Source organism: Chiloscyllium punctatum, chromosome 10 (assembly GCF_047496795.1).
Source record: "Chiloscyllium punctatum isolate Juve2018m chromosome 10, sChiPun1.3, whole genome shotgun sequence".
Lineage (NCBI taxonomy): Eukaryota > Metazoa > Chordata > Chondrichthyes > Orectolobiformes > Hemiscylliidae > Chiloscyllium > Chiloscyllium punctatum.
Genome location: NC_092748.1, coordinates 114,407,566 through 114,423,725, shown reverse-complemented (window position 1 = coordinate 114,423,725; position 16,160 = coordinate 114,407,566). Strand labels below are relative to the sequence as shown.

Here is a 16,160-nt window from a genome sequence, read left to right as displayed (position 1 = left end):
TCATGAGGGGAATGAGACACACACACACACACACACACACACACACACACACGGACCTGCACTACATCTGTTTCAGTTGTTAAGTTTAAATCTGGGATTGAGATGTGAGATGCAATAAATAGGACAGTAGTTACCTCGGTAAAATCGTTTAGCTTTGTGCGTGGAAGTGGGTGAGCTGTGTCCCCACTGGTCTGTGGGATGTACCTACTGGGTGATGGCTTTTTTGCATGCAGGTGTGGGTATCATTTATTTTGGGGAGAAGGACAATCATTGCTGACATTTACCTGTTGATTTGTACCACAGTATCTATCAGTACCTGCTGTGCCTTTAAGTATAAAGAAGGAATGGGAACTGGATACTTGTGAATCCTTCCAGTTCTGTTTCTGAGAGAGTCCAAGATAGAGCATAGAACAGAACAGGCCCTTTGGCCCTCAATGTTGTGCCGGCCTTTTATCCTACTCTAAGATCAGACTAACCTATGTACCCTTCATTGTACTATCATCCATGAGCCTATCCAAGAAGTCCCTAATGACTCTGGCTCTCCTCCCACCACTGGCAGTGCAGTCCACGCACCCACCACTCCGATATTTCCAAAACGGCCCAATATGTCAACATAAATTTGGGGAATCTTGTTACCGCGTGACAGCATCACCTGATAAGTAGACTGGGGACAGCCCATCACAAAGCAGCCTCTGAGTAAATCTCATGAAGAGTCCTCAGGAGGAGGGAAGGGATAAATTTCCTTATGAGTTCCTCACTCCAGATTCCCCAGTCTCTGATCTGCTTTTGGAGCTATATGTCCACCAATGTTACTTATTGTATCTGTTGCTCCTGAGCGGTCTCTACATTGGGGAGACTGGACACCTCCTCGCAGAGAGCTTTAGGGAACATCTCCGGGACACCCGCACCAATCAACCCCACCACCTTGATGCCCAACGTTTCAACTCCCCCTCCCACTCTGCCGAGGACATGGAGGTCCTGGGCCTCCTTCACCGCCGCTCCCTCACCACCCGACACCTGGAGGAAGAACACCTCATCTTCCGCCTCGGAACACTTCAACCCCAGGACATCAATGTGGACTTCAACAGCTTCCTCATTTCCCCGACCCCCACCTCACCCTCGTTCTAAACTTCCAGCTCAGCACTGTACCCATGACCTGTCCTACCTGCCAATCTCCCTTCCCATCTATCCACTCCACCCTCCTCTCCGACCTATCATCTTCACCCCCACCCCCATCCACCTATCACACTCTCAACTACCTCTCCCCAGCCCCACCCCCCTCCCATTTGTCGCTCCACCCCCGTGGCTCCCAGCCTCCTCCTTGATGAAGGGCTCCTGCCCAAAACGTTGATTCTCCTGCTCCTCGGATGCTGCCTGACCTGCTGTGCTTTACCAGCACCATACTCTCAGCTCCGATATCCAGCATCTGCAGTCCTCACTTTCACCCTGTTGGAGCTGGGCGTCTGATCTAGTTGATCCAGCTCACTTTCTGCCGAGGGACGCTTCCCAAAGCTGCTGTTGGTGGCAATGGTTAAGTTCACCACTCTTGGAGATGGTCATTGTCCCACCCTGCGTTTGTGTGGCACAGATATGGCTCTCCATTTACAAGCCCTTGACCAAATGATGCATTGTTGCTGCATTTGGGCACTGACTGCTTCAGTCATTGAGGAGCTATGAATGGTGCTGAACACTGATTATCAGTAAATACTGCCCCATCTCTAACCTTTTATACAAGGAGAGAAGATGCAGATCAAGCAGCAGTGAGACCCACACCTTACATTGCTGGAGCAATCCCTCCTCGAATCAAATAAAGAGATGGGGGGAGCTGGTGGAAATTTGGTTGTGGCATCGAAACAGAAGAGCCTCAGCAGTGAGGTCAAAGTGCTGCGGATGAGGTCAAAGTGCGGACTTTAGTGAGCATTATGATTTACTGAGGAGAACAAGCAGCATTAAGGTACTACAAGGTTAAGATACATCCTTTTTTAATCTAACTGTTACTAGAGGGCTAGTAATGGCAGTTAGGTGAGTAGTTGTCTCGTCCTGTGAAGTGTGGGAGATCATAGAGAAGTGATACCTATGTCTACAGGAAGCATGTCTACCTGCAGCTTCTCTCAGATCACATGGGTTGGTTGCAGGTGGAGTAGCAAGTGAACTTAGTTTGGAAACAGGCCCTTCGGCCCAACAAGTCCATACTGACCCTCAGAAGAGCAACCCACCCAGACCCATTCCCCTACATTTACCCCTTTACCTAACACTATGGGCAATTTGACATGGCCAATTCACCTAACCTGCACATCTTTGGACCGTGAGAGGAAACCGGAGCACCTGGAGGAAACCCATGCAGGCACAGGGAGAATGTGTAAACTCCGCACAGACAGTTGCTCAGGGTGGGAATTGAACCCAGGTCCCTGGCGCTATGAGGCAGCAGTGCTAACCACTGTGCCACCATGCCGCCCCTCACTGAGGAACATACTGGAGAGGGAGAGCTTTCTAGATAGGAGTCTCAGGAATGTGCTCAAACTAAAGGTTCGGCCATATAGATGGGTGACCACCAGGAGGGGCAGGCTGCAGGGGGTCCCCTGTGGCAACTCTCCTCTCAAACAGGTATTCTGGTTTGGATGAGTTTAGAGGGGATGACCTCTGAGGGGAAAGCCGCAGCGTGATTGTCTCCATTGTACACAGGGAGGGTCGAAGTGTAGGTCAGCAGTAATGATAGGGGACTCTATAGTCAGGAGCTGTGAGAGAGACTCTAGGATGGTGTGTTGCCTCCCTGGTGCCAAGGTCAGAATATCCTGTGCCCAATCAGAGACATCCTGAAAGGGGAAGGTGAGCAGCCAGGGGGTGTTCGTGCACGTTGGTACGAGCACCATCGGCAGGAAGAGTGTCGGGGTCCTGCAATGGGAATTTAGGGAGTTTGGTCAAAAGTTGAAAAGGAGGACCTCTGAGGTTGTAATCAAAGGATTACTTCCTGTGTCACCTGTTACTGAGGCCAGAAATACTGTTGAACCCATGGCTTTTGTGGGCGGCACGGTAGCACAGTGGTTAGCACTGCTGCCTCACAGCGCCAGAGACCTGGGTTCAATTCCCGGCTCAGGCGACTGACTGTGAGGAGTTTGCACATTCTCCCCGTGTCTGTGTGGGTTTCCTCCAGGTACTCCGGTTTCCTCCCACAGTCCAAAAATGTGTAGGTTAGGTGAATTGGCCATGCTAAATTGCCCGTAGTGTTAGATAAAGGGGTAAATGTAGGGGAATGGGTCTGGGTCGGTTGCTCTTCGGAGGGTCGGTGTGGACTTGTTGGGCCGAAGGGCCTGTTTCCACACTGTAAGTAATCTAATCTAAAGAGCTGGTGTAGGAGGGAGAGCTTCAGATATGCAGATCATTAGGATCTCGTGCGGGGCCGCATGGACCTGTACAAGAAGGGCTGGAGGGACACCAACATCCTGGCAGGGAGGTTTGCTAGTGTAGGTCAGGAGGATTTAAATAGATGTGACAAAGAGAAATGTAAAAAAGGGATGGGAGCATTGCACTACTGATTACAGAGAACATCACAACTGCACCAAGGGAAGGACATCTTGGAGAGCTCATCCAGTAAGGCCATGTGGGGATAAGGGATAAAGGAGGTAAGTCACTATGAGAGGGGTTATGTTATAGGCCTCCCAGCATGCAATAGAGGAACAGATATGTCAGCAGATCATGGAAAGATGTAAAAACGATAGGGTTATGATTTTAACAGACAGTGATTTTGACTTCCCCAGCATTGACTGGGACTCCCTTTATGCCTGGGCCTTCGATGCGGCAGAATTTACTTGGTACGTCAAGAGGGTTTCTTGAAACAGTATGTCGATAGTCCAACCAGGGAAGGGGACCTTGCTTGACCTTACACTGGCCATGTGATCGAAGTTTCAGTGGGAGAACATTTTGGGAGCAGTGATCATAATTCTGTGTGTTGTACGAGAGTTATGGAAATAGATTAAACTGGCCCTTGGGTGAGAGTGCTAAATTGGAGGAAGGCTAAATGCAAAAAGGTGAGTCAGGAGGCTCGAGGTTAGAGGTGTGTAACCACACCTCTGAACAAATTGATTAGAAAATGTCGTCCCTGAGGAACGCCTGCAGAGGTACCCCAGAATTGAGATGACTGACCTCCAACGACCATAACCGTCTTCCTTTGTGTCAGGATATGTGCTACAGTGCACCATTCCCCAGAGTATCAGCCAAACAGCAGAGAGTTTTCCCCCCCCCCCCGATTCCCATTGGCTCCAGTCTCATTCGAGCTCCTCAATGTCACATCTGAACAAGTGCCATCTTGATGTCAAGGGCTGTCAGTCTCGCCTGAGCTCAGGAATTCAGAAGTTTTGTCGATCCTGTCCTGTCACAGTCTAAGCTGAGCATTTCATTGCTGTGTCAATGCCACTTATCAGCACTTTATTGATGACCCCTTCCATCACTTTACTGATGAGCATGAGTAGACTGATGGAGCGATAATTAGCCAGGTTGGATTTGTCCTGCTTTTTATGTCCAGGACATACCTGGGTAATTTTCCACATTGTCGGGTAGATGCCAGTGTTGGAACTGGACTGGAACAGCTTGGCTCGGAGAGAGGCAAGTTCTGGAGCACAATGTTGCCAGAATGTTGTGAGGGTCCGTAGCCTTTACGGTATCCAGTGTCTCCAACTGTCTCTTGGTATCACATGGAGTGAACCAGACTGGCTGAAGACTACTGGAGGAGGCCGAGATGGATCATACACTCGACACTTCTCACTGATGATTGCTGTGAAAACGTCCAGTTGATCTTTTTCCCTAGTGCGCTTGGCTCTTCCATCGCTGCGGGTGGGGGTATTTGTGGAGCCGCTTCCTCCAGTGAGTTGTTTATTTGCCCCCCACCATTCACGACTGGACTGCAGAGCTTAGATCTGATCTGTTGGTTGTGGGATTGTTTAGCTCTGTCTATCACTTGCTGCTTACGCTGTTTGGCAACTAGTCCTGTTTGGTGGCTTCACCAGGTTGACACCTCATCTCCAGGTATGCCTGGTGCTGCTCTTGGCATACCCTCCTGCACTCTCCATTGAACCAGGGTTGATCCCCTGGTTTGATGGTAATGGTTGAGTGGGGGATATGCCAGGCCATGAGGTTACAGATTGTGCTGGAGTACAGTTGTGCTGCTGTTGATGGCCCCACAGTGCCTCATGGATGCTCAGTCTGGAGTTGCTAGATCTGTTTGAAGTCTGTCCTTTTTAGCACGGTGATAGTGCCGCACAACCCGATGGAGGGTATTCTCAATGTGATGGTGGGACTTTGTGTCCACCAGTACTGTGCGGTGGTCACTCTGACCGATACTAATATGGACAGATGCATCTGTAGCTGGCAGATTGGTAAGGATGAGGTCAAATCTGTTTCTCCCCCTTGTTGGTTCCCTCACCACCTGCTGCAGACCTAGTCTTGCAGCGATGTCCTTTAGGACCCGACCAACTCGATCAATAGTACAGCTGCTGAGCCACTCTTGGTGGTGGGCATTGAGATCCCCCACCCAGAGGACACTCTGTGCCCTTGACACCTCAGGGCTCCCTCCAACTATTGTTCAACATGGAGGAGTGCTCATTTGTTAGTCAGGAGAGGTGGATAGGTTCAGAAGAAGGGTCACTGGACCCGAAACGTTAACTCTTATTTCTTTCCAAAGATGCGGCCAGACATGCTCAAATTTTCCAGTAACCGCTGTATTGGTTTCTGATTTCCAGCATCTCCAGTTCTTTCAGATTTTTCTGGAGCTAGTTTGATAACCAGCAGGAGGTTTCCTTGCCCACATTTGACCTGATCTACAATGTGGCAATGTAACTGAAAGGTATTTAATCGAAGGAGGATGTGGAATTGAAACATCAAGATGCTTTAGCGGTTTCGGTACCCTTCAGTTTGCCCCTGTGAGTTTGGAAACGTCACGCAATGCGATTGTTTGGTGTGTGGGTGATGTATGTTCAGTGACTGACTCACGCTTTCTCTGCCTTATCCTCCCCTCAATCACCATCGTCAAGGCTGAGTGTAGGTGGAAGTCGGCATTACAGGCAATTCTCCTCCTGACCGAGCTTAACTTCTAATTAACTCCCATTATAATCGCCTCTTCACGTGTGTCATGCTCAGGGAGGGGTTTGGAAGGAGCACAAAGACCAAATGAAAGATATGAAAGCCTGGAGGCTTACTTCGTCTAGTGTCCACGGAGTTCAGCCTTGGTTTGTGGATCACAGAGTGCAGTGAGGTTACCACAGCAACATCATTCCCAGCTGCTCGGTCAAGGGGGAAGGAGGCAGCGTATGGGAAATATTTTAGGTTTCACAAAATTTCAGGGAAAAAAAGAAAGATAGAGAAAAGAGGGAAAGACCAGGTCTCACTCAGCGAGAGACCAGGCTGTTGGAGGTTTCAGTCTTGCACAGATCAGGATCGATGCAAGAATTCCTAGTTTCAAAGAGAACAACAATTTATATTGCATGGGAAGAGGGTAGTGATTGGCCAAGCCATTGACAGGGATGGATGCCTCCAGGCTTTGTCAGAATCGATACAATTCCGGGAGGGTCTGTGTTAGGCCGGATAGTATGAGGATGTAAATATCTGAAGCGATGGGGTAGTGAGACAAATGAGTTGGGGTGTGGGCAGAATGGTCTAACCTGAGTCAGGTTGCTGTCAGGATGGACACGTTATAGGAGAGGACGGTGGTGCCGTGGCAATCCCACTGAGTTTCCAAACCAGAGGCTAACGCTAAAACTCTGCAGCCCACCCCTCTGAACTCTCTGTCACAACTGGTGGAATTTAATACCTATTCATAAAATCAGGAACTAAACTCTAGTCCCAATGATGGTGACAACACCTCACACCTTGAACAGTCTGAGTACAAATGAGGGGGAGTAGGCCATTCAGCCCCTTAAGTCCGCTCCATCATTCAGTAAGATTGTAGCAGATCTCTATATTCCTACCTACCTCCGAGAACACTTCACCCTCTTTGTCTTGTGAAGAATCTGTCTACCTCTGGCTTCCAAATAGTCTCTGCTCACTCCACCTTTTTGTGGTGAGCCTAAGAACCTCTCTCACTCCTTTCTTTCTCTCTTTCTCTCTCTCAGTCCTTTTTCTCTCACTCCTTTCTCTCTCTTCTGCTTCTCTCTTGCTCATTTCTCTTTCTCTCTCCCTCTCTATCTCCCTCTCTCGCTCCTTTCTCTCTCTCTCGCTCCTATCTCTCTCTCTCGCTCCTTTCTCTCTCTCTGTCCTTTTTCTCTCACTCCTTTCTCTCTCTTCTGCTTCTCTCTCGCTCCTCTCTCTCTCTCTCTCTCTCGTTCCTTTCTTTCTTTCTTTCTTTCTCTCTCTCTCTCTCTCTCTCTCTCTCTCTCTCTCCTTTGTCTTTGTTTTTGCTGTTGGGCCCATAGCCTCTTTTGCTTTGATCCTGTTGTGTGGAATTCTGTTCAAGGCATGAGACTGAAACACATTGGCGTCTTTCGGATGGTCAATCCCTTGCAGTAAATAGAATCTTCAGTATTGACATCTTGTGTTTGTTCCATTCACATTAACCCTCTTACTGGCAATGGTGGTGGTCAGGTGGGTTCATAATCACAAGGCCCAGATGGATGCCCTGGTTCAAATCCCACCCCCGGCAGAACATAACATTTAATTAATAAATTAGGGATATAAAGCTAGTCTCAGTGAAGAGGTCCATGGAACCATGACAATTGTCACAGGAAACCCCATCTGGTTCACTAATGTCCTTTAGGGAAGGAAATCTGCCATCCTTACCTGGTCTGGCTCACATGTGATGCCAGACACATGGCAGTCATAAAATCCCTACAGTGTAGAAGCAGGCCATTCAGCCCATCAAGTCCACACTGAGCCTCTGAAGAGCATCTCACCCTGTCCCCATATCCCTGTACTTCCCATAGCTAACTCACCTAGCCTGCACATTCCTGGACACTACAGGCAATTTAGCATGGGCAATGTACCCTAACTGCACATCTTTGGACTGTGGGAGGCAACTGGCGGAAACCCACACGGACACAGGGAGAATGTGCAAACTCCACACAGACAGTTGCCCGAGACTGGAATTGATCCCGGGTCCCTGGCGCTGTGAGGCAGCAGGGCTAACCACTGAGCCCCTATGCTGCCTAAGCCACTCAGTTCGACAGCAATTGGGGGTGGGCAACAAACACTGGTCTTGGTTGGATGAAAAGAAAGATCATACAGTTCAGAAGGAGACCCTTCAGCCTATCAACCCTGCAATAACCTGTCTACGCTAATCGCACTTTCCAATACTTAGCCCATAAACCTCGAATGCTATGAAACTTCAAGAGTTCATACAATTACTTTTTAAAGGTTTATAGAATCATAGAGATGTACAGCATGGAAACAGACCCTTCAGTCCAACCCGTCCATGCCGACCAAATATCCCAACCCAATCTAGTCCCATTTGACACCACCCGGCCCATATCCCTCTTAAACCCTTTCTATTCATTTACCCATCCACATGCCTTTTAAATGCTGCAATTGTACCAGCCTCCACCACTTCCTCTGGCAGCTCATTCCATACACGTACCGCCCTCAAAGTGAAAAAGTTGCCCCTTAGGTCCCTTTTATATCTTTCCCCTCCCTCACTTCCTGCCTCAACTGTCCTCCCAGTCGGTACCCCCACCACTCTCTGGCTTCCTCAAATCCCCTCTAAACCTCCTGCCTTTCACTTTAAAATGGTGTCCCCTTGTTGTTGACCCTTGGGGGCTCAGCTGCTTTCTATCCCCCCCCACCCCTCCCAAACTAACATGCCCCTTGTAATCTTACACAGAAAGGTGTAAACCCTTTCCTCTGGCAGGGGAAGGGGGATTGACCAGAAAGACATCGTTAGCCAAACACGCGGAAGGGGAGAGGAACAGGATTTTTAAAATATTTTCTTTTCTTGAGTGTGCTCCTGACTGACTAAGCCAACATTTGTTGCACACTGAGTTGCTGTGACCTGTAAACCTATTCATCAGGAACTTTCCAAAAGGCCATTTGATAGATGGAGAAATTGACAGAGGCAGGGGTGAAGAGTCAGGGGAGCGGCTCTTTGGAAGAGCTGGCACAGGAGTGATGGGTGGAATGGCCTCCTTTCTGCGCTGTGCTGTTAGCTCCACATGAAGCGCGCACAATCGGACAATGTTATAGACATTCCACCAGGATCTTGCTCGATGAGGTGAATGGACAAAACTATGGCAGATGGGATTTAATATAAGCAAATATGAAGTTATGCATTTCGGATTGAAAAGGATCGCTCAGGGTAATCTTTAGGAGGCAGAAAGCTAGCTGCAATGGATGTCAGTCCAAATTTGGGGGTTCAGGGGCATAACTCTTTAAAATGCCACAACAGGTGCAGAAAATAGGCAAAAATGAGGACTGCAGATGCTGGAAATCAGAGTCTAGATTAGAGTGGTGCTGGAAAAGCACAGCAGGTCAGGCAGCATCCGAGGAGCAGGAGAATCGATGTTTCGGGCAAAAGCCCTTCATCAGGATGAATCATTCATTCCTGATGAAGGGCTTTTGCCCAAACCATCTATTTTCCTGCTCCTCGGATGCTGCCTGACCTGACTGTGCTTTTCCAGCACCACTCTAATCTAGCTGCAGAAAATAGTCCAGAGTGCTAATGGAGTGCTGGCCTTCCTATCTAAAGGTTGGAGTGTAGGGATACTGACGTTATATAGAGCCCACTGAGAGTACTGTGAGCAGATCAGGGCTCCTTACCTCAGGAAGGGTGTTTTGCCTCTGGAGGGAGATCAATGCAGGTTTACAAGGGTAATATCTGGATTTCAGGGGTTAGATTGAGGAAAGATTAGACAAATTAGCCCTTTATTCACTAGAATTTACATTAGATTACATTACAGTGTGGAAACAGGCCCTTCGGCCCAACAAGTCCACACCGACCCACCGAAGCGCAACCCACCCATACCCCTACATTTTACCCCTTACCGAACACTACGTGCAATTTAGCGTGGCCAATTCACCTGAGCTGTACATCTTTGGACTGTGGGAGGAAACCGGAGCACCCAGAGGAAACCCACGCAGACACGGGGAGAATGTGCAAACTCCACACAGTCAGTCGCCTGAGGCGGGAACTGAACCCAGATCTCTGGCGCTATGAGGCAGCAGTGCTAACCACTATGCCGCCCCAATTTAGACGGTTAAGGGGTAATCTAATCGAGGTCTTCAGGATATTCACAGGGAAGGATAAAGTATTTCCACTGGTTCAAGGTACTAGAACCAGGGACGTAGTCTGAGAATTAGGGTCAGACTGTTCAGAGAGGAGGAACACATTACTGCACCTGCTGGAATCTGTACAGGAAAGAAAAAATGCTGGAGGTCACAGTGGGTCAGGCAGTATCCATGGAGAGAGAGAGAGAGAGAGAGAGAGAGAGAGAGAGAGAGAGCAAACTAACGTTTTGAGTCCAGACCGACCTGACCCCTGTGATTTCCAGCGTGTTTTCACTTCATTCAGGAGAGATGTTGAAACGCACTTGGAGACTCAAAGAGGTTTGGAACTCTCTTCCTGAGATGCAGGTTGACTCTAATTCAGCCATTAAAGTTAAGTCTGAGGTGGTCATACTTTTATTAAGCAAAGGGATTGAGAAATGCTGGAGCAGATTGGACCAGAGATCAGCCAGGATTTTATTGAATCAGGTCGATTTATAAAATCATGAGGGGCATGGACAGGGTAAATAGACAAAGTATTTTCCCTGGGGTGGGGGAATCCAGAACTAGAGGGCATAGGTTTAGGGTGAGAGGGGGAAGATGTAAAAGAGACCTAAGGGGCAACTTTTTCACGCAGAGGGTAGTACGTGTATGGAATGAGCTGTCAGAGGAAGTGGTAGAGGCTGGAACAGTTACAGCATTTAAAAGGCATCTGGATGGGAATATGAATAGGAAGGGTTTGGAGGGATATGGGCTGGGTGCTGGCAGGTGGGACTAGATTGGGTTGGGATACCTGTTCAGCATGGACGGGTTGGACCGAAGGGTCTGTTTCTGTGCTGTACATCTCTATGACTCTATGAATAGCAGAGTAGGCTCGAAGGGGCCGAATGGCCTGCTCCTGTGTAAGTATTCTGAGGCAGATGGGATGTGCTGGAGTCTCTCACTGACACCAGCAGTGGGCATGCAGGGTCACTGGGCACTGACCGTGCTTTAGCTGAACCAGTGTCAGGCCATTGGGAGGGGGATAGGGGTGCGGAGTTAGGCTGGGTGTGTAGGGAGTGGCTCCCCCCACCCAGACCAGTGGCATTACCAGAGGTTCCCATGGTTACTGACAAGCTGAGAGATCCCCCCACCCCCACCCCCACCCCAGGGCGGGGGGGGTGTGGGGGCTGCATGCTGCTGACATGGTGACGCAAGGGCTCCTGATCTGAAAGCTGTGATGGCATTGCCTGGAAACCTTGCTGTGGCTATTAGCTACGTCACTGGGGCTGACTCACTCTGCAGCACTCGGTCCGGGAGCGGGAGAGAGGGGATGGATTTGTGGGGGGGGGGGGGGGGGGCAGTGGAAGGGAACAAAGAGAACAGCGATTTATCTAACACGAGCCACCGGGGAGGAGTGGGGAGTCTGGGGGAGAGTCATGAGATAGTGGGGTGAGGGAATTGGATCCGGACTCAGCCTTTGTGCCGGCTCTTGTTTAATAAGCGAGACTCTCTCCCCTCACACAGTCTGAGACACACTACTTCCATCCTCTCAGCAGAGATTTACATGAGGCTCTGTTGCCATGGTGATTACCAAGTCGCTTTTTCGGTCAATGGCTCTCTCTCTCTTTCTCTCTCTCTCTGTCTCTCTCTCTCTCTCTATCTCTCTCTCTCTGTGTCTCTCTCTCTCTGTCTCTCTCTGTCTCTCTCTCTCTCTCTCTCTGTGTCTCTCTCTCTCTCTGTGTCTCGTGTCTCTCTCTCTCTCTCTCTGTGTCTCTCTCTCTCACTCTGTGTGTGTCTCTCTCTCTCTCTCTGTCTCTCTCTCTCTCTGTGTCTCTTTCTTTCTCTCTCTCTTTCCTTCTGTCTGTCTTTCTATCTCTCTCTCTGTCCCTCTTTTTTGCTCTCTTTTTCTCTCTCTCTCTCTCTCTCTCTATCTCTCTTCCCCCCACATGCAACAAAAAGTCCCAAGTCTGGAGGAGCAATCATGAGAGATTGCTTTCTGAACGTTCGAACCGAGAGAGTTGAGTTGGCTTTTATTTTGCGGGAAGCAGTGGGGGTAGGGAGATTCTGAACAGCTAACCCTCGACGTGATTTGGTCGTCTCTTTTCTCTTGTCTGTGTCACAGAGCAGACAATTACCGACTGAAAATAATGAGAGTCACAAAGATGTACAGCGCGGAAACAGACCCTTCGGTCCAGCTCATCCACGCCGACCAGATATCCCAACCCAATCTAGTCCCATTTGCCAACACTTGGTCCATATCCCTCCAAACCTTCCTATTCATGTATACATCCAGATGTCTTTTAAATGTTGCAATTGTTCCAGCCTTCATCACTTCCTCTGGCAGCTCATTCCATACACGTACCACCCTCTGCGTGAAAAAGTTGCCCCTTAGGTCTCTTTTATATCTTTCCCCTCTCAGCCTAAACCTATGCCCTCTAGTTCTGGGCTCCCCCACCCCAGGGAAAAGACTTTGCCTATTTATCCTATCCATGCCCCTCATAATTTTGTAAACCTCTATAATGTCACCCCTCAGCCTCTGACGCTCCAGGGAAAACAGCCCCATCCTGTTCAACCTCTGAATAGACTATGACTTTAAGATAGGAGTTCCAAGGTAAATGTAGGGCCTTAAGGAGTGTAGTGTAATAGAGAGACCTTCGAGTTCAGGTGCATGGTTCTCTGAAAGTGGAGCCATAGGTAGTCAGGGAAGTGAAGAAGGCTTTTGGCAGACTGGCCTTCGTCAATCAGGGCGTTGAGTATAGAAGTTGGGAAGTTCGCTTGCAGGGTTTTGGTGAGGCCGCACTTGGAGTATTGTGGTCAGTTTTGGTCACCTTGCTATAGGAAGCATGTTATTAAACTGGAAAGAGTGTGGAAGATGTTTACAAGAATGTTGCATGGACTCAAGGGTCTGAGTTACAGGGAGAGGTTTCACAAGCTAGGACATTTTTCTTTAGAGCACAGAGAGACTGAGGGGGGAATCATGTAGAGGTGTATAAGATCATCAGAGACATTGTTTAGAGTGAATGCACTCACTCCTTTTCCCAGGGTTGAGGAATTGAGGACTAGAGGGTGTCAGTTTAAGGTTAGAGGGGAAAGAATAAAAGGGAACCTGAGGGGGCAACTCTTTTTACCCAGAGGGTGGTACGCATATGGAATGAGCTGCCAGCGGAAGTGATTGAGTTTGGTACACTAACAACATTTACATAGAACATAGAACAATACAGCGCAGAAGAGGCCCTTCGGCCCTCAATGTTGTGCCGACCTGTGAACTATTCTCAGCTTGGAGAGGGTACAGAAACTGCATTTGGACAATTACATGGATAGGAAAGGATTAGAAGGATATGGGAAGTGCAGGGAAATGGGGTTTGTGTGGATGGACATTTTGGTCGGCATGGACCAGTTTGTGATGAAGGGCCTGTCTCTATAGTGAGCACTGGCTTATTGGGCAGAGTGGCCTCCCAAGCTGCAGAGTTCAGTGCCCTTGTTCTATGTCCCATTCCTTTATGGCGTTAGGGGGCTCTCTGCTGAGTTAGGTACTGGTGATAAAGCGGTTTTTAAAAGTGGGGACTGGATTACGCGGTCATAATGTCATTTCACTGGTAGCCTGGAGGGATGGGTTAATTCTCAGAGAACCTGGGTTCAAATCCCACAGCAGGAGCTTGATGGAATTTTAAATTTGATTAATACAATCTGGAATTGAAAGCTAGTCTCATTATAAATTGTTGTAACAACTCCTCTTGTTCACCAATGCCCTTTAGGGAAGGAAACCTCCATCCTGACCTGGTCTGGCCTACATGTGACTCCAGACCCACAGCGATGTGGTTGACACTTGACTGCCCTCTGGGCCATTGGGGACAGCCAACAAATACTGTCCCTGCCACACATACCCCTCAAGATGTTGGTGGCACTGGGTGGTGGGGTCTTGGTTGCTGGAGCGACCAGTATTGACCTTTGGCATGCTTGCCTTCATTGGAAGGGGCATTGAGTATAAAGATAGGCAAGTTATGCTGCAGCTTTATAGAACTTTAGTTAGGCCACGTTTGGAATATTGTGTATAGTTCTTGCCACCAAACTACCAGTGGATGCTTTGGAGAGGGTGCAGAAGAGGTTAACCAGGATGTTGCCTGGTATGGAGGATTTTAGCGATGAAGAAAGTTTGGATAGACTGGGTTTGATTTCACTGGAGCACAAGATGTTTATAAGATTGTGAATGGCATGGATCGAGTGGGAAGTATGAGGCTTTTCCCAGGGTGAGGAAGTCAACTACTCGAGGGCTTAGGTTCAAGGTGCGAGGGAGCGATGTTTAAAAGAGATGTGCGAGGCAAGTGTTTCACACAAAGGGTGGTGAGTGTGTGCAACACACTGCTAGAGGAGGTTGCTTAAGCAGATACACTAGCAGCATTCAAAATTCACCTGGATGAAAACAGGGATACAGATCCTGTAGGTGAAGGCAGTTTTAGTATGATTAGATTCCCTACAGTGTGGAAACAGGCCCTTCACCCTAACAAGTCCACACCGACCCTCCGCAGAGTAACCCACCCAGACCTGTTTCCCTCTGACTAATGCATCTAGCACTAACGGGCAATTTAGCATGGCCAATTCGCCTGGCCTGCACTTCTTTGGACTGTGGGAGAATACCCGCACAGACACGGGGAGAACGTGCAAACTCCACACAGACAGTCGCCAGAGGCTGGAATTAAATCTAGGACCCTGGTGCTGTGAGGCAGCAGTGCTCACCACTGAGCCACCATTCCATCCGCTAACCACTGAATTATTTAAATTTAAATCCCACCATTCATGAAGGGATTTGAACCCGTATCCCTGGAGCATTTGGCCAGGCCTGTGGGTTACTAGCTCAGTGACATTGCCATTACACCACCATTCCCATGGAAGGGTAAAATGTGTTGGCACAGGCTTGGAGGGCCGAAGGGTCTGTTCCTGTGATGTATTGTTCTTTGTTCAATCAGTATGTCCGCTCCCTTCCTATTAGGTCATTCTCTTTAAAGGTTGATTAAATTGGCTGTGTTTTTTTTTAACTGAGTTTTACACCTCAACAGGCCATTCAGCCCATCTGCACTGTTACTGATCCTCTCACATGGATGATTGGGTGGCGATTTGGTCTCCTTACCGAACAAAAGGTAGCCTTGTCACGGAGGCAATGCTGCAGACTGATTCCTGGCACAGCCAAGCTGATGGATGAACAGAGACTGGGTCAACTGGGCCTGTGTTCCCCTGGGATTGTGAAGAATGAGAGGAGGTCTCATTGAAGCACGGGACTGGTCAGACTGGATACAGGGAGGATGTTTCACTAGGCTAGGGCACAGGGCACCAGGGGTCACCATATCCAATTACAGGGTACACCATTTAGGATTGAGATGAGGAGAATTATTTTCACACACACAGTGGTGAACCTGTGGGATTCTCTATCACAGAAGGCCAATATATTTGAGAAGGAAATAGATTTTTTGACATTAAGGGCATCGAGGATTATGGTGTTGAGATAGTGGCAGGGCTGGCATGATGGGCTGAGTGGCCGGTGGTACTCCTGTTTTCGATGATTCTATACACAAACCTCCTCTTCATCTCCATCGCCATCTCAGAAAGCCATCAGTCATAGTAGGCCATTCAGCCCATTCAATGAGAATGTAGCTGGTCTGATCACCCTCAGCTCCACGTACCCTCCATTCCTTGATCCTCTTCCTGATTAAAAATCTGTCTCACTCAGCCTTGAATATACTGAATGACCCAGCCCTCTGTGGTAAAGAATTCCACAGATTCACTCCCCACAGAGAGAAGAAATTCCTCCTCATCTCTGTCTTTAATGGGTGCCCCCCTATTCTGAGATGATGTCCTCTGGTCCGAGATCCTTCCCTAAGGGTAAATAATCTTTCGGATCCTTCTCTGTCCCCTGTTAATTTAATTTCTCCCCAAATGCACAGACGCAATTCGCCTCCACCAATCCTTGTGGAAGCAGGTTCCATTGTCTATTCCCAGACTGATTCCTG

The 16,160-nt window shown here is 48.7% G+C and overlaps 1 protein-coding gene across 3 annotated transcripts in view; it reads left to right on the top strand.

Moving 5' to 3' along the window:
• LOC140482460 (receptor-type tyrosine-protein phosphatase-like N) overlaps nucleotides 1–16,160 on the top strand; it is a 238,994-nt gene that overhangs the window by 38,160 nt on the left and 184,674 nt on the right. The gene's annotated exons all lie outside the window — the stretch shown is intronic.